The 26498-nt window shown below is 38.9% G+C and overlaps 1 protein-coding gene across 2 annotated transcripts in view; it reads right to left on the bottom strand.

Annotated features, from left to right (window-relative positions):
• Positions 1-22175, bottom strand: part of LOC129728542 (hemicentin-1) — a 612544-nt gene extending 590369 nt beyond the window's left edge. For both annotated transcript variants that reach the window (XM_055686987.1, XM_055686989.1), the window contains exon 1: positions 20377-22175. The gene's annotated coding sequence lies outside the window, so the exon portion shown is untranslated. The remainder of the gene's footprint in view (positions 1-20376) is intronic.
• Positions 22176-26498: the final 4323 nt, after the last annotated feature.

Genomic DNA, 26498 nt, shown 5'->3' with positions numbered 1-26498 from the left:
TCTCTACTCAGATTTTGAGTTTGTGCGCTTTAACCCTTTCCCGCTCATGGTGACTCTAGAGCACCAAGAATCATAATCATCATGTCTTAACAGAAAATAGTTTGTTGTGCTTACGCTTGTTCCATAAACTTTTATATGCTGCCTCATAGCATCACTGGGCATTTTCTGCAAAATACTACAGTTGACAGTAATTTTAGTTTGTCTACAAAGTGTTCAGCTTAAATTTTCTCGTGAAGCTATAAATTTTAATGATAATCCTTGTGAGCGGGAGAGGGTTAAGGGGATTTTGAGTGATATCTACTTATGTATAGGTTTTGTGCAATTTTACAGTTTTTGGGTTTTTTGCATAAATTGATGCAGAACACAATAACGTACTAGAATATCCAAGAAAAACCTAGATCTGATAACCTAAACCAAAGTTATAGCCAGAACAATGTTTGGTAATTAACATAATCACCATTTCGTTGAGAGCAAAAGTGGTACAGTCTGTGCATATTATTTGAATGTAAGTCGCAGATCTTAGGATATAGAACAATCATGTCTTCACCAAAGTTAGTCAAGTGATTGAGTACTTTCAGATGAAGATTTGTCTGTTTTGGAATTTTCTCACTACGTGGCACTAGTGTACCCGTGACGATTGTGTAGCAGAAATAGTTTTATCTATTTCAGTATCAACTCGTATGCTGTGGCCACTTTAGAAGATAACTCTCTGAGGTCTTTGATATAGATATGTATTTACACACTGGACCCAGGTTTGGCTTTAGGCAGGCCACCGATAGCCTTCCGGAAGATCCAGTAATACCGTAATTGAGGTCAATTTTCTAAAGTGATTCTAAAGCTTCCTATTTTTTTCGAAACTGCTTCTGCGGGATTGACTAGAAACGAAATGAGTTCACCGAAAGATCATTTTCAATGTTCAAAAGTATTCCTAAAGCTTCCTGTTTTTTTTTGAGACCAATTTTAGAAGAAAAATGATCTTTTAACGAAATATGCTCCAAGATGGCCACCACGTGAACCACCGGTACTACCATAAAAGAGATTAATTTTTAAGAACAGTCCCACTTTTTTTCTTAACCACTCCCAGACGAAAATAAATAATCTCATGACAGAATGTTACTCAAATTTACCATCAGATAGCCCTCCGAAAGATCCGGAATTACCGTAAACGAGATTAATTTTGAAAAACAGGTCCTAGTCCCATACGGTGTATATTTTTCCAAGGCTGTATCATATTTTCAGTTCACTCATTTGTCGCTTCTATAACTACATACACTGTCTGCTTTAATGAACAGGTCCTAGTATTTCCCGTTTTTTTTTTCGAAACTATCACATGCAAAAATATACCATAATATCAAAGAAAAGCCGAGATCTGATAACTTATACCAGAGTTATAACCAAAATAATTTTCAGTTTTCCTCTTCTACGGTATTTCTGGATCCGGAGGGCAACCGGTAGTCTACCGAAAGTTGAACCTGGGTCCATTGTGTAGTTATTATCGACCAAATAGCAATTCTAAAGATACCAGGGTATTTACCTTTTAATTGGCCCCAGTCGATCTAGATTGTTTAAAATGTCTTCTGTTACATATACACTAGCGCCACAAAGTGACAGAATTCCTTAACAAATTGTTACCGATCGCTTTCAAGTCGATCGGCCTAATTAAAGATTTGTTTAGTTTGTAGTATGTGAGTTGTAAATATTTGTTTTGTTTGTGGTTGGCTCTTTATTATTGTTCTTAGCTGTTAAATTATTTGTTTTCCAAATATTGTATTTTTTTGTTTAACATAGATTTAAGCCTTACTAAAACTTACTAACCTAAACAAATAAAATTACCCGTTAATTAGGCGTCGAAAATTTGCGAAAAAAAAACAATGTATTGTTGACGTCTGCAAGTCCGTGGATTTCCCGCCGGTTGACAATCTGGGAACAAAGGAGGCCTTTGGAGCCCACCCCGAAACGTGCAGACCAGACGTTGGGGCCTTAGACGTGGTTCCCAAGAGACCATTAGATATCCCAGAAAGCGGCCACAACTTGCAGGCGTTAACAAAAATAAAAACAAAAATTTACCGGAAAACCGCAACGGCAAAAGACGGCAAAATAGTCCGCACTAAAAATAATTCAACCGAGAAAGAACCGCTAACAAAAGAACAACCCTGACACAACGCCACCCCGGTGTATAATGAATCAAGAAAATGTGTCATCAAAATAGCTGCATCCGGGCAAAGGGTAAGAGTGAGAGAGAGATGAAGAGAGAGGGAGATCGAGAATTGGGAGAAGGTCGATAGTAGGTGACAGACGTTGGAGAAGACCATTAGAGTTCGAACCGTCAGAGAAGAAGCACGCTAAATTTTCAACAGTGCAAGGTTAGTCCGGAAGAAGTTCTAGCTGACGAGAAGCGGAGGGCGATAGCACCGGCTGTATCCGAGTGGGCTGGATCCCAGTGGAGAACGACAACCGTGGAAACTTTGGGACTGTTCCGTGCCTATGGTCAGGCGAAAGCTACGCGATCCCGACCAGGAAGGCGCGGGAACGAGTCCGTTTAGCGGGACAGTGAACTCCGGGACGTCCCCCCCGTAGGAAAACGGCGAGATATCGGCGAAACGTGGAATCGCCGACCCACATTTGTTGACCGTTGAACGGTCAAGGTACGTATCTCTCTCCCTCCTTCCCTGCATGTCATCGATGGGCCCCAACGCGTCGTGAACGGTACCGCATCATGTAAAGTTACACTCCGAATAAAGAAGTAAAATGAACCTCTCTCTTTAATATTAAATTAGAGCCAATCCCTTTTCCGCTAATCTTTCGTTGGTCCGCTCCCCCTGATTGAGATCGGTTCTGTATTGCAATAGTACTGAGTCCCCCCCGAGCACGCTACGACCCTGAGAACGTAAGGGTGAGTCAGCTGGGCAGTGTGAGGCAACTCATACTTACAAAATAGATCATCATTCTATAGTACTCAATCACTTGAACAACTCTGCTGAAGACATGAATTTTCTATGTTTTAAGATTAGCGAGCAATAATGCATTCTGTATATTTAGACTGGACATGAGCCACTTTTGCTCTCAACGTTTTCTAGTTGTCATTATTTTTCCCATAGAACAAAAGTGGTACATGTTTTTCCATTGAAGTTCGTGTAAGTTTCTTAACCAGAACTCGTTATGCTTTCATGTATCGTCTTTTGAAACCTTTCCAGCAATGATTTAGTACAGTTATGTTGGGAAAAATTGTAGAAAATAATTTACTTTTTGAGTGTTTTCGTTTATCGCGTCTCCTGAAAAATTTACTTAATGGCACATGTTCCACTTTTGCTCTCAACGGCTCATATGAAAAAATTTGCTAACCGATGAAGATTCTACATTCACTTTGAATATATTAAAAGCGAACAAAATACTTCTGAAAACCTGTTTGCACAAAAAAAACCGAGTGTTTAACATTCGTAGAAAAAAAAAAAAACATTTCACAACTGTCTCTTTCTTGACAGCACTGGCAGATGAAAAATTTTCATCCAAAATTAGGTGAAACAAAACCCTCGAGCCGCGAAAATTATTGATGAAAGGGATCGAAGGAAACTACCAATTTCATAATTAATACAACCTAGAATTTTTCACTCAAAAATAAGTATACCGTATTAATTCATCATGTGAGTTTTTTCTACCAATTTCACTCAATCAAAGTTACTCAAAATCGAACTTCGCTTAGGCGAACTCAAAAACTGGTAGTTTTCGTACTCATAATTAGGTAGCTTTATTTAACCGTGTAGGTACTGTCTCGAAAAGGTGAGAATGCTTGTTCTCCCCTCGCACACTCACACCATTTTGCTGTAGAATGACACGGTTGCCATCAGTAATGTTCTCCGGTTCTTTTTTCTCGGACAGATGTGATTTATTCAAAATTCAAAGTTATAACGTTCCGGCGAGCTTTGGAATAAATACCGGAACTTTGAAGTGTATCTACAAACCATGAACCCCGAAAACAGCACCGGCACCGGAATAATATTTTAATTAAAACCGGAGAATGTCCCGCGACCAACGCTGCATAGCTAAGTAGCCGGTCGGTTTTGCCCCGGGGGCAGTAAGTAGGCAGCTCCAGTCATGGTTCCGCTTATTTTTACAGCCACAAACCGGCGTGGCCTCCGCGGTGATTGCGTTCGGAATGGTAATGAGCGTTATTGACGGTATCATGTTGAATTCCGCTGCGGGAAAGTTCCTCGCTGGGGTTTAAAATAAATTCCATTTTCAAGGTGAAATGGAGTTTTTTGTGGCTTGAAAGGTTCAACATATTTTCACGAACAATCCGTATAATTCGACTGCAATCGTTAACCAGTTTTGGTAAAATTTTATTTCCCGACTTTTGCTGCCTTACGGGAGCACATGCATAATTTTGCTCCACTGGCATGCTGAACTCTCATGCTGAACCCACTCAGTTACGCGCGCTAAAACAATAACAAACCGTTAGTAAGCACGAATTCGACATGTGGCAGCGTAACTTTTGATGTGCAGTTAGGAACCTGATTGTGTAGCTCACTCTGAATCAGTTCGTTTTTCACAGAAAGAAGTCCCAGAACCATTCGCAAATCCAAAACCATGTTTGCTTAGTTGTACGTTGAGATTAATAATATTGTTTCAGATATTATTTGCACTGGTAAGGTGAGAAAATTTATACACCCATTGGATCATAAGTTCCATCCTTTTAACAAATTTCCTTTTTTTTGGTTATGCTTCGGATCGCCTCATAAAGCAAGAGCGTTATTGTAATTTATGAAAATTGATATTATATTCATAGAATGTTTAACAACACCTATGACATTTTCGTTAATTTTTTATGAATAGAAAACCGTGAGGCTCTCTAAATTCTTGCAGCTGCTTATTTCGGACATTTCGTATAAAAATTCTAGAAAAATATCAAATATATCAAAACGTATGTATGTATGTGTACGTCAGTATACAGAGTACTACATTCAAACATACTATATTTGATATTTTTTCACATTTTTGATACCAAGTGTGAGGAATAAGGAGTCGCGCGGAATTAGGGCGCCTCACGTTAATTGAAAAAAGAAGCCCAAAAAGTTATCAAGTTCATATGACGAAAAATCTTATCAAATCGTTTAAATTTTTTTTAGATGAATTATACAACAAACGAGAAGATTGTCAACATTTCATTTTTATGCGGTGCTAGCATTTATCATCCTCTTCTTGAGGATACGATTTTGACCCGCCTACGTGGGACGCCAATTTTAATTACGCAGCATATTTTACGATGGTATAAAGCTAATCATTACCTGTCCCGTAGACGATTAGGAAATTATTATTAATTAATCAATACTTAATTTCGAATACCTGTAACCAACAGACTAGAAATAGAAATTAATTAAGTCATATTTCGCTACGTGACTGTTACACAACATACCGCCTTTAAGCTTTCACACAGGCCCGCATATACGTTCAGATATAATTATTGCAATGTGACAATAGCTTCTATCCGGTTTTTTATTTCCACCGGGTGCCATGAATCCCCTTCCCTGGGTCCAACAAGTTGAATGAAGTGCGGAGAATGGCCTTCAGCCCTGTGGGCATATTCACCCCCATCCGGTAAAGTCCTTAGCAACTCACTCACGTTCCGGATGGTATGAAACGGACACGAAAAAAAAATAAAAATCATTAAACGCTTCATCCGGGGCATCAGCAGAGAAAAAAAGTTCAAACTCGCACACGCACTCGCCCTATTTAGGTTTCCAACCGCCAGCTATGAGAGTGCCAACCTGGGGCCCGAAACAGAGACAATATTCAAATAAAATTCTAATTAAAGCAGAACACGTTTCGGGTTCTCGGTTTGCGGGATCTGAATCTTTCGTGGTAGCAGCGGCAGCAGCAGCAGCAGCTCCGGTGCAGTCTGCAATCGTACGTAACGACGAAGAAGGACACTGTTTTATATTTAATGGACTTGGCCGTTTTACGGAACAACGAGAACGCGGCGGACCCACCACGATTGTTCGGGACGATTTACTCCGGATCGGAACGGGAAAACGTGTTGGCAGGATTGTTGTCGATTGTTTGCAGTCGTTAGCCGGGCAACTGAAGTTTTAATTCGGGACGTTTATCCTTCAGCTGTCACGCTTATCGCGACAGTTGGAGCTGGAGTTGAATTTTCGGGTATTGCGTAAACAATTGTGGAGTTACTTATATCGTAAGAATTTGAGCTGTAAATAATACGAGGGTGAAAACGAGACGTGATTATTGATAAAGCTGTCTAAAAATGAATAGAATGTGCGGCACCAGAATTTTTTTCTAAATTCATTCAATTTTTTGTTTGACATAGCACACATTTTTAAACGGATTCTTAAAGGAGACCTCACTCTAGAAGGTCATGTATAACGCTCTGTAGGCGGGCGGCCTAGCGTAGATGGTAACATCTCCGCCAACCACGCTGGTGGCCTGGGTTCGAATCCCAACACCGACATAGATGTCGATGGTGGTGGGGTGTTGTGATCCACTTACAACCAACCCAACTGGTCTAGATTCAACTCTAGTCGATGCCGGGAGATTTTCTGAGGCGAAAAATCTCTGGGATCACGCCTTCCATCGCATGAGGAAGTAAAGCCGCTAGGGCCGCTCCGTTAATCAACGGGTCGTAAGTTAGGGTCCTGGGTGGAGTCACCTCCAAGAGCGTCGGTGATTGGCACAAACAACAGTGGCGGAACTAGACCGACAGTAACCAAGCGAGAATTAAAAAAATAAATAATAACGATCTGTAAACTGCGTTAGAGGAAAACCCACATTTGCGAGCAAGTGGATGCATACCATATTGAAATCATACACCCATCACGTTATTACAACTCAACGGATTTGTAATGATTTTTTTCCTATTTAGAATTGTTTCTCATTGCACTTGTTCGATAGTACTAAATTCGTGCCAATCTAGAAACCCCATATTCGCATTTATTGCTTTTGTAAACATTTCCGGCAACGCTGCTAACAATGTTACATTTTTTTTCAATTCTGACAGATCACAGCAGAGAAGAAACGATTGTCCCATATCTTAATCTGTTACTTTCTAACAACGAAGCCCAGCTTACATTGTCCTACGTCATCATTTCATTTGGGTTGTATTATCTTGTAGTAATTCAATGTGAAAGATAGAAGGCTTTCTCGAACTTATAGCTGGAAGCGTGTCTTGTTCATGAACAAGCTGACATTGTAACGCTAATTAATGAGGACTGTGTGTGAAATTATATTAGTCGTACCTACTCATAATTTACAAGCCATCATACCCGTTTAAGGGGTTATATACCTTTTTGGTCGAGAAAAATGAGGAAAGTTTGAATTCATTTTTAAGCGCATAGCACCATTTTCATTGCATCAAAGTGATATTTTTCTGAAAATGCAGTTTATCAACAACAACCAAATATGTTTGATTTTGAGATATACCAATTATTACTGAAGTAATGGCCGTTTCCCCGAAACGCTTTTTTTTTGCAGAGGCCTGCGGTGATCCTGATAGAGACTCAGCGGGTCAACCGAAATAAAAAAAAACTCATATTATTTCATTAGTTTAGAAGTGTGCCGGGTCCTTGAACGATCGCTTTTATGAGTATTTTGTTTTCAGTGCAAACGGGAACGTTTTTCCCAAAAAAGCACGTTTTGAGCGCCATAAATTGCATTAAAAATGTTTTTGCGGCAAAATGTAGCTGTGTGTTTCAAAAAGCGATCGTTCGAGGACCTGCGAATTTAATAACGAAAATTTAAAAAAAAAGATGAAGGAAATCGGTTCAGTAGTTTTCCCGCAATCAAGATCACGGCAAAGTTTTCGGAAAATACTATTCCGAGATAATCGCGTTTAAAGTTTCAAGTTTAGCTTAGGCGGCCGTGGCGAGGCGCGCTGCAAATCGCTCTAACTTTCTTCCTATTGCTCAGATCTTTATGAAAATTTGTGAAAATGTTCTCAAGATGTTGTATTTGAAGATAATGCAATAGAATTTTTCTCGGTTTTTTGAAAACTAAAAAGGTATATAACCCCTTAAAAGAATAGCACCACTAATAAGTGTTGCTTCGCCGTGGTTAATCATTCCGTCATTTTAAAGCTTAAAATATATGTTTAAAATTAACGATTCGGCGAACAAATTTTTTAACCAATTTCCTATCTTGTTTAAACATAATATTAAGTTTAAAAGGCTCCGTTTGCCTCGTGAATATTCGGTGTTTTTCGAAAGAACAAGCTAAATGTTGTAATTTACGTTCTCGTGACCAACGGCTCTGCACAAGTTTTCCAAGTTCTCGGCAGAGTGGGAGTTGTGGTGAAAGTGACCTCGAGCATATCGCGTCTTTTAAGGCAGTGCCGATACAATGGAGACGAAAATTAAGTGAGGAAAATATTTTGTGCCATCTCCTTCAATCGCCTCCTTATGGATTGCCAAACTGTTTCAATCCTTCAGTGTTGAATTGTACCGAGTGGAATACATTAGAAATCATAATTTGAATAATAATAATTCTTCAATAGTGCAACAGCAAGCGATATTTGCCCTGAAAGAATATTTTCGCCAATCTCAGTATTGTTTTGATAGCTTTACTCTTCGGAGAAAGACTGTGAACGATTATTCGTACCCGAACAAGAGAAATTCTGAATAATACAACACTGCAAACCCAAGGGATTTTTTATGGATCTCAATAAAACATGCGAGATGCCCAGTTTGTATTACACAAAATAAATGTATTATAGGAATAATGCATCATTTATTTATTTATTTATTTATTTCGTCAAACAAAAGTAGACTACATATGTTTAAAACTAACTTACATGCTATATGCTATTTATACTAGTGGAAGCAAAAAAAAAAAAAAGTTTATACATAATTGAATAATAATATCTCTACTTGACGGATTATTACAATAAATGTTTTCTATCGATTTAAATTGCGCGTTGAATTGAAATATTGCGTTAATTTAGTTCTCGACATAGAAAAGTCAATTGCTTCACAGTGTTGGTTATACACTAACATCATTTGATTAAAAGGCCCGTATTTAGTATAATTGTTTCGTTGATGATTTAAAGAAAACAAAGTCCGAGTTCGTAAATTTCTAGAAGGTACATAAAGATTGAGTTTTGATAATATTTCGGGTGAATCGACACGTTGAGATACGATATCGTTAACAAATGACATCATTGCGAATTCACGACGGGCTTTTAATGATTGGATGTCAATAAGTCTGCAGCGTTCGTCATATGATGGTAGGGGAAATGACGTCCATCGTAGATTACGAAGTGCATATAACAGGAATTGTTTTTGCACTGATTCTATTCTGTTTACATGTGTTGCAGAAAACGGAGACCATACAATGCTACAGTATTCTAAAAGTGACCTGACATTGGAATTATAAAGTGTTTTTATTGTGTATGGATCTTGGAAATTATAGCAGAAACGTTCAATAAAACTGAGCACGTTACTAGCCTTTTTAATAATTGTATTGTAGTGATCAGTGAATGTTAATTTTGAGTCGAGTATGACTCCTAAGTCCCTAACTCGTTCACATTTCTCTACTACCTGATCTCCTAAGGAAATAATATTGCTTGGCATGTTTCTTTTTCTGTCAAAAGCCATCGAACTACATTTTTTTACGTTTAGCTGAAGAAGGTTTTTTTTACACCAAATGTAAAAATATTTTATCTCGTTACGAAAAATGTTTACATCATCAGCGTTTTTAATTTCAATGAAAAGTTTTATATCGTCGGCATAAATAAGAGTTTCTACCTTTTTTAGAATAAGGGAAATGTCGTTTACAAATAATATAAATAGTAGAGGGCCCAAGTGAGAGCCTTGAGGAACTCCTGAGGTTACCTGAATAGGTTTCGATAGTCTACCTTTAAATTTGACTGTTTGTTGACGATCTGTCAAATACGATTCAATCCACTTGAGTAATTGTGGACGAATTCCATTTTTCGTAGCTTGAAGAGAAGCAGGGGTATATCAATGCGATCGAAAGCTTTACTGAAGTCAGTATATAAGGTTTCAACATAATTACCTTTATCCATTGCGTTCAAAGAGAAGTTAATAAATTCGAGTAAGTTAGTTGTTGTTGAGCGCCCTTTGAAAAAACCGTGTTGCGTTGGCGTAATTCTATTTTTTATTTGGTGGAATAACTTTTTGTTTATTATTGCTTTAAAAAGCTTAGGTATACAGGAAAGAATGGCTATGCCTTGATAGTTGCTAATGTCGGATTTTTTACCAGATTTGAACACAGGCACTAGATTTGAGTTTTTCCAGAATTTCGGGAAGCAACCGGATTCCGGCGACATATTGAAAATCAAGAACAGTGGGGAAGTTAGCTCTTTAGCTAAATGTTTCATGAATGCTGGCGGAATTCCGTTTTTAATTTGTCTATTGTACCAGACTGGGTATATGGAATTGCCATGACGTCTTCTTCTTTTCAATGGTATTTCGCTAATAAATAAATCAGATAATATCTTATGAAAATTTTCTATGGCCGAATCGACGTTTCCGTCTTCAAACAATACATCTTGCCAGTTGATACTATTTAGTTTATGTTTTAATTCATCATAGTTTGCTGACTGAAAGTCAAAAACATCTTCGAATTCATATTCGTCAGGTCTTTTATTCACATGCACAAATAAGGAAACTCTATTGCTGTATGATAAACTTCGTTTTTCCATAATGGTTGTAATGAACTCGTCACACAAAAGTCTTCACTAATGTTGGACATTAAAAGATCTAGATAACAATTTTGTCAATTTTTCACATGATTTATTTGATTTAGACCAAGACTAGAGGTTTTATCAAAGAGCAGTTGCAGCGTTTGTTTTCGCCAATAATTGGAAGTAAGATACTGTGGTTATCGACGTCTGGAATAAAATCAATGTTGCGTTGATTGAAATCACCGTATATGTGGAGTTTTACTTCAGGTAACAGCTTGGATGCAATATTTTCAACAACATGAAGAAACTTTTCAAAAATTTCTTTACGCGCATTATTTGGAGGGAAATAGACAGAGACAAATACGTGTGTCTCTCCTGCTAGTTCTGCTTTCACCCAAACATGTTCGAACTCTTCAAACTGAATGGTGTCGATAACCACTGAATTAAAGTCTACTGACACCGCTATTAAAACACCACCACCAGATTTCATTTTCAGCGCCTCGCATACGGTTAAAATTTTGACAATATACAGAGATCTCGGTAGTGGTGGGGTGTTCGAGTATAGAAGCTGAAGAATGAGAGTCATTATTAACTGATTTCCTTCCTCTCTAGGTTGAACAAAACAAATAGATATAATAGAATAATAGAAACTCAGTAAGGCGAATTTGGGAACAGTACGACCGGTATAGAAATTTAGAAAAAATAAAGTAAATATGCAAAATTCAATTGAACTAATTCGAGCGAAAATTTCTCAGGGTCGGATTTGTTTTCGAAGAGCATATGCATTTAAGTATACATTACTTGAACCTATAACATAAATGTTGATGAAAATTCCAGCACGGAATTATGTCAGAAGAAACTTTTGATACAGATTTAATAGCATCTGCCATATTACGCTCCTGGTGGACAACCTTTTAGGAACATCCGTTTTCGAGATACTTCTACTGTACTCTGATATAGGTGATGATCGATATTAGACTGAATTTCCTTGGCTTTCGCTTTGTTCCAGTGTAAGCGACACGAATCACAAATTGATTAAGCTTTCTAGCTAAATTTGACAATCCATTAATTTTAATTTTCCTATAATCTATTTCTTTAATTTGCGTAATTGTTTCGGTCCAAGGACACGAACTTCTGTAATTTGCATAAACTGTCTATTTGAGAAAAAAACCTAAATTAATCCACCCAGCGGTCAGACCCAGCCTTTCTCATTCAAACTTATTATTTGTAAAAATAGATTTACATGTACGTTTCAATCCAATAAAAGTATATTCACTCTTTGGGTTCTAAAATATTGATGTTGTAATTGAAGTATAAAATATGAAATTTGACGTAATGTTAGTGCTTAAGAAATAGCGAAATAAAAGAAATGACTTAATTTCGAACAATTTCATCACGAGCGATACCGGGAACGTTCAAATAGTACGAAACCGCATTTCAATTATGTTGAGTCCACGTATATTGATCAAAGCAGGTATAGTTTTGAATAGTCTTTGAATTTCTTTTCGTTACATAACTTTTGAACTACTTATCAAGTTGTCATGAAATTATTTGTTTGTAAGTTTAAGAGATAACTCATTCGTATGACGCTTGTTATGTTGAATAAGTCGTGTAATCTTTGAGATAATAGACTCGTTGTTTTAACAATTTAATATATAACGGTTGTTTAAGTTCGATTATAATCGAATGAAATGGGAACGTATAGAGCAGCCGAATTATGAAACCACTTGTTCAATCATAATTCATCAGTTAACTCTTAACTAGCCCGTTCATCTGATATCAATATTGTTCAAATCGGTTGTGTAGTTTCTGGAATAATAAAGTTTCGTGATTTTCACATTTCGATACATTACAGACGAAGTTACAGTCCGACTACAGTTAAATTCAATAGGGTGTTATGAGGCAGCTGGACCTCTCATTTGACACTAGTTTTGTGAAATTCGGTTCAGCCATCTCTGAGAAAAGTGAGTCAGTTTAAGTAGTCTTGTAAATACTTTACTTTTCATAGCTGGATTTCACATTTTTAAACATAACAGGCAAAGTAATGGTCCGATTGCAAAAAAAAAAAGGTCTTATGGGGCAACTAGACCTTCCATTTGACACCAATTTTATAAAAATCGGTCCAGCCATTTCTGAGAAACATGAGTGAGATTGAATAGTCTCGAGAACACGTTTCTTTCCATAACTTTTGAATCACAGTTCAATCTTAATGAAATTCAAAAGTTTAAGATTTTTTAGGTAGCCCGTTCATTTGAAATTAATTTTGTTCAAATCGGTTGCGTAGATTCTGATATATTGATGTTTCGTGATTTTTACATTTTGATACATAACCTCTAAATTAAAATTCCGATTACAATAAAATTCAATAGGGTCTTATGGGGCAAATAGACTATTCATTTGCATTTAATTTTATTGAAATCGGTCCATCCATCTCTAAGAAAATCGAGCGAGATTGGGAGAGCGTTACACACACACATACACACACACATACAGAAAATGCTCAGCTCGTCGAACTGAGTCGAGTGATATACGATATTCGGCCCTTTGGAGCACTTTCATACCTTTAGTTTTTTCAGTGATTGCTATACCTTTCTAGGAGAAAGGCAAAAATCAATTAGTCTATCAGTTCCCATATAAACTGATCAAATTTTGTTACGCCATTTTCGAATGAACCTTCGGATCAAAACGATATTTACCATCAAATAACTTAACTTTAAGCTCTTTCAAACGCGACTAAGAACAATCGACTCGGTTCAGCCGATGCTGAGAAAATCGAGATATATTGGTCGTAAGAAAGAAAATAAACACACATACACATACTTCCGCACACATACACACCTTATTCGATTTTCGAAACAGGATTAATTGGTATCTATAGCTTCAGGTATGAAAGCACTTAATGATACAAATATGTTTGGGGCAAAATTAAGTCATTTCTTGTCCAAAATAAATTCGAATGTTGTATGTGTGGAAATCCACACACCAGGGTAAACAACGTAAGTTTTTAAATATCTCATCAACCAAAAATATTTTTTCCTTGGAAAATATATATTTTGTGTAAGATTGATGGTTTAGGAATTGTCAAGAGATTTCGTTAAAATCGATCGAGAAGTTTTCGAAAAAAATCGAAACAAAACTCTTTGTGTGGTTTTCCACACAAGGGTGCGATAAAGGTTAAGGAGTTATATACTTTTTTAGTTTTCAAAAAATTGGAAAAAAAATTATTGCATTATCTTAAGGTACAAGATCTGGAGAACATTTTTACAAATCTCCATAAAGATCTGAACAATAGGAATGAAGTAAGAGTGAAGTGCAGAGCGCCTCGCCACGGCCGCGTAAGATAAACTTGAAACTTTACACGCCGTGTTTACGATTGCAGCGAAACTACTTAACTTTTGTTGTCGTTGAATAACTGAACTCTCAGAAAATTACTACTTTTATGCAATCAAAAAGGTGCTACACGCTTTAAAAAAAATCCAAACTTTGATCATTTTTCTCGAGCAAAAAGGTATATAACCCCTTTATTGCCGTTCTGTGCAACCGAAGGTTCATGGGCCACTATGCTTCAAAGTAAGTGTATGTTCAAATTCATAAGCTTTTTTAAACTAGGAAAAGGCAATCGCTCTTGTGTCCAAAGAACTTTTTCACCAAATTGATCACACCTTTCTAAAAATACGCAAAAACTTTTTGATATGCTTATGCTTGATATTGTACATTAAAAAAATTTTATAAGGGCATTAGGTTTGTATGCAAATTCGTAATATGAAAGAACTGTGTTATTTATGAAGGTAGCATTCTAAAACCTTCAAGAGAAATATGAGCCCATACAAATCGTAAAATACTGTGGAAAAAATTGAAAAATCTACTGCTGTGTTCCGTTCCTAGTATGCCTTAATAAACCATACACACCCCTCACTAACACGCAGAGAATCCATCCCCAGGATACCTATAACTCGGTGACGGAATCGTGAAAGGAATCGCAAACACGAACCGGAGGATTCCCACTCACGATTCTTATTTCAAGAATCCTAGAGCCATATACAGGGCATTCCTGAGGATTCTTTTTCAGGAATCCTTTTCAAGGACGCTCAGGAATCCAATGTGAGGAATCCTAGAGAATCTATGCGAATCGTATGTGTTCGTCGGGGACTGCTTAGTGGGAGTTTTTTTTTCACACGCTGAATTTACGGAGTTATTTCATGTACAGCCAGTAGGTGCTTGAGACTAGTCTTGTAAACGGTCAACACTTTCATTTGATTTCACCTTGTTGGTGTGTGTGGTAGTAGGTTTTCACTCGTCAATTATAGCAACCGTCGGCTCTCGCATATAGAACAGATGGTCAATTGACATTTGTGCATCGGAAAGAAGTACACTTTTGTTCGTTTGGTGATGATATTTTATTTGATGTCTGTCTACGCAATCTTATTTCTGTTGAGAAATTTCGTAGATTTGTTGGCCTAATCAGTCCGTGTATATGACAAAAACGATTTTAGATTTCTTAATCCGACAATTTCGGTGGCTTTAGTTCAGTCAGTCAAGAAATATTATAATACGTAACGCTCATTTGTAGAAAAAATGGCAAAAAGTCAACGTCGTGGTGGTAAGAACTCGTTGGTCATGTTTATTCAAGAAAATATTGAAAAAGCGGCTCTTAACAACGCCAGATGAAAGAGAAAACGATTGTCTTTCTACCGTGACCATTTGCAAGGCTGGCCGAGGCGCTTAATTGTTGGCATTCCCTACTGAACGCGTTTGAAGGAAAAGCTTCGTAATGCTGAAAATTACTTTACGAACCAATTTGATATATTGTTTTATAATTTCATTTTGAGGTAAAGCGGGCAATTTATGGCATAAACATGAGGTCTATAAATATACTCATATATTATGAAACCCCTGTTTTTTCCTTTTCAAATTAGCCAAAATACAAATATTAGGTAGAAAAATGACTGAGGTAAAATTACACGGTTGATAATGTAATTCGTAGTTCAAAAATTTTCTGCCACTCATGCGAATTATTGTGTTATGTTATTGTTGTCTATCTACTAGCTGTTATGGACAATTATGCTAAGTTAGCAGCTGATAAATTTCTGAAAATGGTACAAAATGCCACCGAGCTAACAACAGAACAAGAGTTCTTCTACCCGTCATGTAAAGAGCAATTTGCAATGAAGAGAAATTAGTTTCATTAGTGATTGAAATTTTTCTTCCACTCTTCAAAACATTGCGGATAAAGGTAAGCACATTTTATCCATATAACTTCAAAAGGATATTATTTCTTCGCATGCTTACAGTTTTTAGCAGTAATTAGTACTTTATTTCTTGATATTAAACTCACGATTCCTGTAGAACTTAACTCGACTCAATTGAAATTATGTCGTTGTCCTTTAAAAACGGTTGGTTTCAGTTCTCATAAGACTGTATATACACCTGGCAGTGGAGTCAAAACAATCTCTTGAAACAGTGATCGGATATATCGCTACTGCTATCCGGTCCCTCTGTTGCTACTGCTGCCACCCGCTGTAACTTGGTTTGGCCCGTACCTAGTGGCCACCCACAAGTAAATTGATTGATTTGAACAGAAGCAGGCTCTTATAGTGCATCCTTGATTAAGCAAGCATTAAGCGACCAACCAAAACTCAAAATCAGCGTTGACAATTTTCAATGGTGCAATAGTTCGAAAATACAATCTTCTGCATTAGTGTGGGTGCATAGATGATTTTCCAATCGATTGCTATAAGAATGAAGCAAACCGGTTGGAGACTGACTGAACATTAGCAAGTGAACAATTTTCGTTACGCTTTCGATGTTTTCGGTTTTTCAGTTTATTCCTCCATATGTGTTGCTGTAAGACGTAATTCTACGCCAAAAAACTCGGCCAAATATTAGCCGATTTTCAAAAAACTACTCTTATTGCCTACTAACTTATTCTCGTAAAACGGTTTTTGTCTTTGCTAATGGGTGTGCACGCTTGCTTAAATCAACACCAGCGGCATTACTGACGGTTTCTGTCTTTGATTATGAATGTACACGTTTTCTTATAGCGACACTAGCGGCGTTATTGCCCACTAAGCAAAATTTCAATATAATAATTATTCTGGTCGATGAAATCGGCATCGAGTGGCCCGTCTGTTAGTCTGTGGTACTAGTACATTTCATACTAAAAAGAGTGCCAAATTTCAAGTTAGGTTGTTTAAAAAAGTATAGAGAATTAGATTTGAAGGTTAAGTTAGAATAGCCTATGTGTATTTTAAAAATCCGATTTCCCCTTTTAAAAACGCGGTAAGATCCAAAAAATGGTGTTTCGACAATAATTGACCAAAATTTAAATGAGAAAAAAGTAGAAACTTCTGGAATTTTTTTTTCATTGGGACCATGTATTAGAAATTAGGTTATTATTTTTAGAATACAGGTCGGACTCGATTATCCGGAAATTTAATTTTTTGGTGTTCGTTTTCAATTTTTATTCCGAAATCTTACCTTTACCATCCCTTCTGGCAAATTTGTTACCATTTATATTACTTTCGGCAAGTTTGGGACGTATTTGAATTAAGTGAAAATAATTAACGTCTTTTTTTTTGCTTCTTAAGAATTAATGCCTCAGAATAATTTCTGTTTACGCCACTGCATCGCACAAGTAAAATTAAGAAATGAAATATTTATTTTATGTTCGTTAATCGCAAATTCGAATATTTTTCTTGTGAATCGATTATCCGGAAAACGCGATTACCCGGAATAAATTTTTATTTGATATTCCGGATAGTCGAGGCAGACCTGTACTAAGGCGCACGTTTTATGATGATGAAATAATGCCATATCATCTTCAAACAACTGTTTTGATGAATTAGGCTTCGTGTTAGTTTTAAATTTCCCATATATGGTAAAAATAATAATAAAAGGCTAACGTTACATACTTGGAGAACACCAATGCCACTTCGACGTGGAGTACTACGGAAACTGTTTACGATTTGTTGGGTAGCTCCTTTTCAAATTAGTGGTACCACCTCAACTTGTTCCGTGTCACTTAAGTTTTCAGCGGTAGAATTTCGTGGTAATGGTACTTAAGTACTAGAGATGGTCTGGTTTGATATTTTTCAAACCCGTACCCGACCCGAACCCGAATTTTTTTTCGGTCGAAACCCGAGCCCGACCCGAACCCGAAACTTTTTTTTTCGTTCAAACCCGAACCCGACCCGAACCCGAAAATTTTATTTCTTCGAAACCCGAATCCGAGATTTCATAGATTTTATAGTCGGGTTTCGGGTTTTCATACCCAAACCCGACTTGAACCCGACATTTTCAAACCCGAACCCGACCCGAACCCGAAAATATTTTTTCACAAAACCCGAACCCGACCCGTACCCGACACTTTCAGAAATTTTCAAACCCGAACCCGACCCGAACCCGTCGGGTACGGGTCGGGCTCGGGTTTTGGGTTTGGAAACCCGAAACCCGACCATCTCTACTAAGTACCTCTCTTTTCTTTAATTAATCCACTCTTTTCTTTAATTAATTATTATAAACTCATCATCAAGCACTAAAATTGCAGTTGATGTTTCTTAACATTTCCGAAAACAATATTGAAATCTTCGCAGAACATTGTTAGTACAGAAAGTAACTAACCCGATTCGTTAGCAGTTTTTCGATTACTTTGTTCAACGTAATCGACATGAATCACAAATTGGTAGAGACGTGTCTGGCCGAATTGCAATGGTAATCAAGTTTATTATTTCAATCATGTTTTCTTTGAACTATTTGAAAACAATTTTTCCGAGCGCCGTTTATTGAGAAAATGTTTACAGTAGTTTAGTTTGTTGTATTATAATTTATTATTATCCTTTTTCACTAAAATTGCTTTTTTCCTCTAACTACTTTTAAAAGGTTCCAACCACTCAATTTAAAACAGATATTAAGAATAGATTCGAATCTATTCACGAATTAGGCAGATCATTTAATTGTTCAGTCAGTGCTTTTGCTACCAAAGAATCAATCATAAAATTTTGCTCACGCTTTTAGATGAACCTACTATTGCAGCAGTAAAAAAATAATATCAAGTATTTCAAAATAAAAAAAAACACTTTTCTAGGAATATTATTACACTCATTTTCGTAAATCAGCTATAAAACATGATGTTTTCTCTGACGTAGGACTACGTCTACGTTTTTCATACTGGGGTACATTCTGTGAAATCGGAAATGAAACTGGCAAATGTTCCGTCAGATTTTGGCCCATAATAACAGCATAATCACATGATGTATAGCAATAACTAATATGTTGTTGGATAGATAAAATGTTGGGCAACTTTGTTATACGCTAGTTATCATTATTATTCCATTGCTCAGCGGATAAAAGGTTTCAAGCACAGATTTACGCGAATAATTAAGCACAGACGATATGAATAAAAATCAGCCATTTATTGTGACATCTATATCAGAATAAAAAAAAAAAGATAGAGTATCTCGGTTCTAACAGGTCGATCAATATTTGATGTCTCGATGGTAACATCTTAATGAAAACTGACGTCTTGAAAGAAAAGATGCTGGTAAAGGCAACAGTACCGTACAGTACAGTTGAAGCATAGCGGCGCTGGTCTATCATCGCAGCAGTATACGATTTCAATTCGTGTTCTATCAAGGAAAATCTGCGATGCTGCTGCTGATGGTGATTAACAGTTTATCTCATGAATATGGCTACTATAAAAACCATACATTACTCAACAAGAATTGAGCATTCTAGCAACGGTTAAAAGTTATTTTCATTTCATTTTACCTTCAAATGTCGCAAGAGTGAATTTCTAAATATATAAATCTATGGAAGAGTAAGTGCCGGTGAGTGCTTGCTTTGAACCGTAAGTGTTGGTGTATTTGAGAAATTTGGTTGGATTTGATTTATGAGGAAATAAAAATTATACTATTTTAGACGCCTTAGGAGAAGTTCTTGGTGCTTATAAATCAGAAATGTTACACTTGAGCCGTGCTAAAAAATGTTGTAAAAAAAATACTACAAGCACATAATCGCCAAGTGTAAACAAAATTCTGATAAGTGTTGTTGAATATATTTCTAAAAAAAGATTTTAAGAGAAGGCTGAGAATAAAAATACGTAAGGTACTGAACAAACGAATTGATTCTTACTGTGGACTCTGTAACCTTTTTTTTACAACTTTTTCTGAAACATAAGCTATAATTCTTTAAATATAGTGTATGTTAAAATATATACGCCCTTTGCAAAAAATACTTTTGAATTCAAAGAATTTTTTCATCAAATTGGTCTTATTATTCTCAAGCGATTGTCATGTTCTAGAAACCTTCCAACTAGACGATAATGTCAACGTTTCAAACAGTTTTGAAAAGAAGCCAAAAATATCTTTCTAACGCGCTTGAAACCTCGAAAATCCAGCTCATAGCTAACGAGAAATTGGTGAAATAGTAAATAAATTGAGTGAATGACACATTAAAGTTCATATGCGTAAATACCTACTTCTTTTTGATCGTAATAATTATTCAAAACATCGACAATCAACATTGATCATCAGACGAGTGAAATATGGGATACTTTCAAAATCGAGCATTCCACTGTGTGGAGGTGAATTTCTTGAATCAATTCCCCTCTGTGTTGTAAGCAGCTGGTTAGGGCAAAACATTCACGGATTTAATTTCGACCGCCGATGAAATAAATCAATAAGGGCAAACAAGTTCATCGTAATTTATAGCTTGGTACAACGTAACTTTACCGCTTAATTTCAGATGATTCTATCCGGTTTCCTGTGTTTTTTTCTCTCTCTCTCTATTCAAAAACAGGAAAGCCACCAGTGCAACAATGGGCGTACGTTTTTTTTTCTCCTCACAAACTTGGTCCAACGTGTTATCCTGCTGCTAGGTTCACTTTACCATGGTGCTGTTTTTCCATTTTCACTTTTACACTCTGTTCAAAACGGCGGACGTTCTGGGCCCAGCAGTCCATCCAAATATTTTTTTTGTTCTTCGTACTGTTGTTATTTGTTGTTGATACCGTAGCCACTTCCGGCCAGCGCCGTTCAGTGCGTCTCGAGTCTGGGGGTCCAGTTCAACCCAAATAGTGGACCACCGCTGATCACCGGGCCAGAAATTTTCGTTCCATGGGATTCCAATATTCGCCCTTGGAAACTTGGTCAGCATTGACTGAACGTACGTAACGTTGGCAAAGGGCAGGCAGTTTAACCAGTTTCACACGGTTTCACAAGCACACACACACCCACAAATACAGGCGCCCCACGTTGAGCCTATTTGATGCGGTTGACTGGTACGGCGATGACGGTGCTGCTGAAAAGGGAAATAACTGCTGGCCGATGGAAATGAGCGAACAATCAATTTTCATCACTTTTTATCGCTTTTACAAGGCGGCTTCTTGCGTTAGGCTCTCACTGCTGACGAATCACTATATAAATTAATTTTCATCTTGTCAGCAGCCTCCATTGTTGGGTACCCTTCTCAGGCGGAATATTCTGTTTATATTTTGCTTTGACACAATCTTTTATTCATTAAATTACTCCACCGAAACACACTGTTTTAATGGTTGAGGTTCGGTATATGTGTGTGTGTATTGAACGCACTGCCGGAACTGATTTTGCGAGCGGAAAGATAATATCCATTGGTTGCCGGTCACTTAGACCATATCGGTACAATAAAGTAAAGCTTTCGGACATAATCTTCTGGTGTACATTGCGTCCCACTCTACACTCAGCACCAATTGACTATTCACACCAAAGCACCGCTAGTAAATTCCCAAACGATAACAATTCACCCTTCGGAAAGCACAAACATATCCTGCATCGATTGTATCGATGGCACACAGCAGGACCCAAATAACCTAGCCTAGACACTGGATCTACTGTTATCGTAGTCACTCGAACACATCGTATCACATCCGAACTCAAACGAGACTACCGAACGGAAGGATCCAATTACTACCCGCACGGGTTCTGAACTGTACGCACAGTAAACGCACGGAGCACGCACCGACGTAGGCCCGTTGTTGGTCCACTTCCAATACCAAGAATAGCCATGTTAGCAAGCATCCATTATTATCGCCACTGCCAGGATCATCACCAGCACCGATGTCATCGATTTAATAACCCTTTCATCTCCATCGTACGGCAGGCGAACGCGCACAAACACACTAGCTAACATTTTTCCTCATCCAGCATCCTCATCAGCATCCACACAGAACAATCTTTGCGAATTCCTGTCGCCCACCTTTTGCGTTTAGTATAATTTACCAAAACACCGAACACTCCCTTCGCAATCGGGGCCTACACCACCCACCCGCGGAGTTTGATTCCCGCTGCTTTTGACCGAGCCCAATCGGGCAATCAATCTTTCGCGCCACTGTTGATGCAATCAGCGGAGCTAATCGCAACTGCAACCCGCACAAAATTGCACCACAATCAACGTCGAAACGTTGTGGAGCAGAAGATTAAGCGACCGTTCGACCGACCGACGAAGACAACGACGCCACGATGGACCCAATCGCACACATCCGTCGGGCATAAATGTTACGCTAAAACTACCGTAGTTCGCTAGCATTCGCATGGATCAGGACCTTCCGCCGAGTTTGCTCAGGGCGTGCTCCACACTGGTTACGAGCAAAACATTCTCCCGCTCAGTCCGTGAGAACTTCCTGCGAATTTCCGTTCTCAAGCATCGGAATCTCTGCGTCAGCTGATAGTGTGCTAACAGCGGAACAATGCTATCAAAGCATCCTGCAGGCTTCCTTGGGTTTCTCTCCCCGAGTTATCACACGCACGCACCCACCAAAGTTGACCGTACTCTCGGGGAGAGATTGTACCTAGTTTTTGCTCTCCCAGCCGAGGTGAGGACGACGTTTCGGCTCGGCATCGGGCAGAGTGCCGCAAGGACATGCGCCTTGCGAGCGGGCGTCCGTACGGCCGTGTTTGGCAAAATATCGACTGGGTCGTAGCTGTCAAGTGGCCGCCGTGAGTTCCATCAATGGCACTCTTATCGCGTGTGTGTATGGCAGCACCGAGTGGATGCTAGCGACGCGTAGGCATTCGACGGTGAAACAGCGCTGATAAGAGATCCCACGAGATGCTGGATTCGGACCTGGAAAGCCGAAAAAGTATTTGGTTCTTGAGAGTTGAGTTGAATTTTATAGTGACAGTACTAGCTGATACCCGGCCCGCGTTGCTGCGCCATTAAGTTTACGACAACCGCATATCTATCGAATGTACATAATTTTGAACAAATATTAACATTACCATATTATATCTATAAGGCTCTCTGTATTCTCCCCTAAACCTGTTTTTCTGAATCATGTTTCTGCACTGTTCCGATAACTATCAAAGCTCTAACAAATAAATTCGAAAAGAATTTAAAATCTTTACGGAATGTTCTGATATTAAGTTTATTATTTTGGATAGAAATAGCTCAAGCATTATCCGAGTCTATAATCAAGCAACACGTGCAAAAAGACCCACATACAAACATGAATGTCTTAAAATCGGTTAGTTTGATAAAAAAATTTGAAGAGTGTATTCGTTTTACAAATGAATGGGAATCCATTCATTGTGATAACTACCTCAACTGTTAAAGTTGGGTGGTAAACAATTATTTCCGTGATTTTAAGATAATCTAGTGATAAAAATGTTGGTGCCTGTTCAGTCAGTGTTTTTAACGTGGGGTATACGTAACCTGTAAGAAAAACCGCGTAGATAATCGTAGTAAAAAGTAGGAGGTTGTATCCAAGACACGACCGCATAAATGACGTAGAACTACGTACACTATTAACAAATGCATTGAGTGTTCAATTACCCTAGTAACACAACTGTTTTTCTCAAAGCTTCATAGCGCTTTTTTGGCTATATTGAGCGCTATTAAACTTTGAAAAAACCAATATTTGTACTTGGGTAATGAGTTATAATGTCTACTAATGAAGGGTTGTGAATTTCGTGAACCGGATTCAGCAGTTAGCAGAACGTGCCGAGTTGGAAATCATACACAGCACACACACAAATCATACCATATCATAGACACACACACATCATACCATATCACACACACACATACACACATCATACCATATCATACACACATCATACCATATCATACACACACAGCAAGCAAGCGACCAATCAGAGGACGTTATTTTTATTTCAACAAGTCTTGACAATTTTCAATAGTGCAAAAGTTAGTGGATTCAAACAACATTTTTCTGCATTTAGGGCAGATGCGTGTATAACTTTCCAATCGATTGCTGAAAGAATGAAGAAAATCGGTTGAAAACCAACCGACCTATAAGCATTTGAAAAGATACAAATTTCGTCCTAGTTTTTCAGTTTGCTTCCCTGTGTGGTATGCTAAAGTAAAACGTAGTTCTACGTCAGAAGGCATTTTGCTGTTCAAAATCGGTTGCTGATCGCAACCTTTGTGCTGCCCCAACAGTGGGGGAGTTAAGATACACGGACAACATGCACTGTGGAAGCTATTTCACCTTCTGTAAATAAGACGGCCGCGACAGATGTAACTACTAGAATCCGCACAGAATGCTTGCTTACGTTGCCAAAAATGATTAACTTTCAACGACTTGTTCATTTGCCTTGAAAAAAGGCATTTTGCTGTTCAAAATTGGATTTGGTGATGACGATCTTCATGCTGCTCTAACACGGGGGAATAATGGCAGTCTGGCGACACACGCTGAGAAGAACCGCGCAACTCCTGAGACGTGGTGTCATAGGGACAATCGAGAATCATCCGCAATATTCTGTTTTGTGCCACCTGGATTTTGTTCCTATGAGTTTGTGCACATGACTCCCACACCGGAGCTGCGTAAAAGACCGCGGAGGCAATTATTTGTTTGTAGACTGCCAGTTTGTTTGTTCTTGAGAGGCGAGATCTGCGACAAATAAGCGGGTATAGTGACCGAACCAAAGCTGAGCACTTAACCAGTGTCCTCTCCACATGCGATCGGAAAAGAAGTTTCTCGTCGAATAGCATCCCAAGATAGGTAACTTCGGAAGACCACTCAACCCCTGTACCGTTCATGACCACAACGCATGATGGAGGGGGCTTCAGTTTGGGGGATTGTCGATAGAGGAACATTATTGTTTGGGTTTTGGAAGCGTTGATCTTGATTTTCCAGGTGTTGGCATACTCGACAAAGGCGTCCAAGCATCGCTGAAGTTTGTTGCTGATCTCACGAGGCATTCTTCCCTTGACGGCAATTGCAGTGTTATCTGTGAACAGCAAGAGCACGCAGCCATCTCCCAGGGAAGGAATGTCGGAGGTGTAAATGTTGTACAGTAAAGGGCCCAGCAGACTGCCCTGCGGGACCCCTACTGGGATGGAAAAAGTATTTGATAAACAACCATTCAGCTATACCCTGAACGACCTCTGCCGAAGTGTAGCTAGATGATTTTTGTTAAATATGGTGGAAAGTTGAAGGCACAAAGCTTGTATACCAGCCCGTCATGCCAGACACTGTCAAACGCCTTTTCGACGTCCAACAATGCCATGGCTGTGAACTTGGATACAGCCCTGTCCCTTCTGATGTTGTTCATCACCCGCACCAGCTGGTGCGTGGTGGAGTGACCCTTCCTAAACCCAAACTGTTCCGGGTGAACCCTGTTGCTGAGCTTTTTTAAGACCATATTAAAGACCCCATCAAACCCAGGAGCCTTCATGTTCTTAGTACTCATCAGCGCCAAGCAAACCTGTTCTGCTGTGCTTTTATGTACTTGAAGAACGGTACAAGGGGAGTTATCGAGGTTGCAGACGCACTGCTCGACCTGGTCTTCCATTGGACTAGCCATGGTCGAGCCAAGCAAATGCGATGTGGCAATGTGATCGCCTATCGCATTTGCTCTCTCGACCGGCGCAACAAGAAGCCTCTCTCCGAGCCTGAGAGGAGGAACTGGTTTGAGGTGCGATTTCAGCACCTTGGCTACTCTCCAGAATGGCCTGGAGCGGTCGTCCAAACTTTGGACTACACGTCCGAAATTTTCATTCCGGAGTGAGACCATCCTGCAAGCAACTTGCCTCTTCAGATCGGTCACCTTGAGCTTAATATCCAGATCCCTAGTCCTCTGGAACTGACGTCTACGCACATTCCGCAATCTAATTAGCAGCCGGGTATGGGAATCAATAGCAAGAAACTTACTCCTCACAGAAACACGTCGCACACACGCGTCGTCGGCCACGTTTATGGCTCGTTGGAGACCCTCCAACGCCTGGTCGATGTTTTCCACGCTGTCAAGCGGCGGCGCCTTGTCGACGTGTTGTTCACCATTCGAGCAAAGCGCTCCCAGTCGACATGGTGGTAGTTTTTTCGCAGACAGCTGGCAGGAGCAACACCGATTCCCACCTCAGCAACGACAGGTTGGTGGTCTGAGCTCAGATCGTTGTGGGCCACTGGTTTCGAGAGCCAGGAAGAAGTCCAGGGTTGAAGGGTTCCCTGCTGGGGAGATGAAAGTCGGCTCATCCGGACACTGCACCGTGTAAAAGCCATGCTGCGAGTGTTCGAAGAGTTGGCGACCGTTCTGATTCTGCCGATAATTTTGCCAAGCCTCGTGCCGAGCATTTAGGTCTCCCCCAACGACGAAGCGGGAGTTGGTCCTGGTGATGGTTACCAGGTCGTTTTTAAACTGGGTGGCTGTACCGTTGCTAATTTTACACTGAAGAGGACAGTAGACGACGATGAACCGGATGAACCCGGTAGCTGATTTGACCTCCTCACTAAGGGCTTCGATGATGGCGGTGTGGATGTGCAGCAAGATGTTGTATTTCATCCCTTTTCTAACGATGATCGCTATACCACCCCCCCTGGAGTTGGTGCGATCGAGACGGATGATGTTGTGATCCG

Source organism: Wyeomyia smithii, chromosome 1, assembly GCF_029784165.1.
Source record: "Wyeomyia smithii strain HCP4-BCI-WySm-NY-G18 chromosome 1, ASM2978416v1, whole genome shotgun sequence".
Classification (NCBI taxonomy): Eukaryota; Metazoa; Arthropoda; class Insecta; order Diptera; family Culicidae; genus Wyeomyia; species Wyeomyia smithii.
This window is presented reverse-complemented; position numbering and strand designations above follow the sequence as displayed.